This window comes from Galeopterus variegatus, unplaced genomic scaffold (genome assembly GCF_000696425.1).
Source record: "Galeopterus variegatus unplaced genomic scaffold, G_variegatus-3.0.2 Scaffold7787, whole genome shotgun sequence".
NCBI lineage: Eukaryota > Metazoa > Chordata > Mammalia > Dermoptera > Cynocephalidae > Galeopterus > Galeopterus variegatus.
The window spans coordinates 6171-8667 of NW_007733898.1; positions in this window are offsets into that span (position 1 = coordinate 6171).

Here is a 2497-nt window from a genome sequence, read left to right on the forward strand (position 1 = left end):
GGAAGATTTACCAGGAAGCTAACCAAGCCAACGCTTCAGGCTCCCTCACTTGCCAGGGTCCTTCCAATGCCCTGTTTGTATGTTTGTGATCTTAACTGCATACTTTCATTTTTTCATTGAACCCCAACATTGTGTAAGCCTCAGGCCCCCACAACACCTGCATCCACCCCAGGCTTGCTGTGTTTCGGGGTAGAAAGGAAATAATAAGGAAGATAGTAAGAGAGCAAGCAGGACCTTCCAGCAGAGGAATCCGTCCTGCCAGGGGATGAGGCAGAGGGTGACTGGATGACCTGTGACTGGAGGGCAGGCAACGGGGGGAGGGGATGCTGAAAAGGTGCATTACCAGAGTCCTTGCATGTGCTGCCAAGGAATTCAGACTTCATCATCTACACAGTAGATGACATTAGAGATTTTGCAGTAGGTGTCTGCATTTGTAAAAGGTAACTGTAGCAGCTGTGGAAGGAAACAGACTAATAAAGGGAGAAACAAGAGCTCAGGACAGCAGTCAGCAGCATAATGAAATATACCCGTAAGGAGATGTCCAAGATGTAGGTTCAGGCAATTGGGGTGAGCTTGAGGGGCATTTAAGAAAGAAAATCTACCTGGGGACCTACTGGAAGACAGACCAGGAATAGGCACTAAAGGTGACTTTGAGGTTTATAGTTTGGGTGCATTATAACATGAATAGCAAACCCCTCAGCTCAAATATATATATATATATATGGGAGGAGCAATGGGTTTCATGGAGAAATTAATTAGCTGCATTTTGGAGAAGTTGAATTTTTCTACATTATGTTTCTATTCTGAAAATATATAAGATTATAATTTCACTATCTACTTGTTGAAAAGAGCTATTACACATTTGAAAAATCACTTACACATATCCCGGTGCTTTATAATTATAAAATAGCGCTATCTTTTAAATTGTTAAATTCTATAATCATTAATTAAATTCACGATTGCTTTATAAAAAATGTAAAATGGAATTTAAGTATACAGGCAAAAGTCTTCTTGCTGATAAAATAAGAATCAAATAAGCTTTAAAACAATTTGGCACCATCTTTGATAGCCAGAAAAATGGCTCTAAAATATCTTCAAATAGCTTCTAGGGTGAAAAGGTCAGAAGACTCTACATTTATATCATTAAATGGAAGGTAGCCGAGTAGGTGAAGAGGAGATGTAAGCGCTGCTTGGATACAGGTGGAGGTTGGAGGTTAATGCAAGAAAGTTTAAAGTTGCATGTAATAGATATCCAAGGGTACTTCCAAAAGTTCATGGAAAGATTCATATTATCCTTTTTTTTTTTTTTTTTTTTTTGTCTTTTGTCTTTTTCCGTGTCCGGCAACGGATCGCAACCCTCAGTGTTGCCCCCGTACCGGACCGGGGACCGGCAACGGGATCGCAACCCTCGGTGTTGCTCCCGCGCCTCGCTCAGCCAGTGAGCGGGAACCGGTCTGTATGTGGGATCCGAACCCTCGGGCGGGAGCGCCGCCGCACTTCCCAAGCGGCGCACTATCCAGTGCGCCACCGGGCCGGCCCCCATATTATCCTTTAATTCTATTTTTCCACGAACATTTTGAAGTACCCTCCTATATGACAGATGCAGTGAATTATTTCTGCAATCCACATCAAAGAACACAGAACAGATTTGGTGCCTTGATAAAATTATATGTATTAGACATTTAGCAAAGCAGCATGACGTCTCAAGAAAAAGGTCATCTAAATATCACTAAAGGACTGTTCACTGAGATTATTCAGAAAGAGTAAACTCCTCGAAGATGAGGGACATCTGTTTTTGGTGCATGAGCTTTGCAGTGCATATTAGACTTCATGACTTATTCATTGCCATTTAACAGGAAAGCAATTGCCAGGGTGCCCTGCTCCTAATTTAGTGCCCTGTTTGCTAGGCCATGGCACTGCCATACACAACAAAAAGAAGCAATTGATGCTCCAGAGTTGCCATGAAAGTTGCCGAGCCAGCTTAACATTCACCAAAGAGATCCCTTCTGTAGATCATGAATTGATACACCTGGAATTCTGACAGCTCATCCTGACCACATTTTTACTCTTAGGATTAGGAATTTTTCCCCCTTTTCTTGGATTTATCTCAAATCTGATTAAAGTTTATTCCCCTAGTTCTCTGAATTTTTTATGACTCTGCAAGCTAAAGACCATTTTAGATATTCATACAGTCACCACCTGCTCAACTGGCAAATGATCAACAACTTTAAAAAATAATAGTGAAAGAGGGAGTTTTTCTTTCGGTATAGATGAAAAATTGGCAGAGATCTGTTTCACAACAATGTGGATATATTTAACACTACCAAACTGTATACTTAAAATAGTAATAATAACAATAGTGGAATAAAAGTTCTTATTCTTATCATGTATTATGCCACAAGATACCCCCAGGTCCTTAATGGATACCAGGAAACTTCAAAATCCCCCAAGAAAATCCATCTCTCTTTCCATGGTTTTTTTTTTTTTTTTTTTTTTT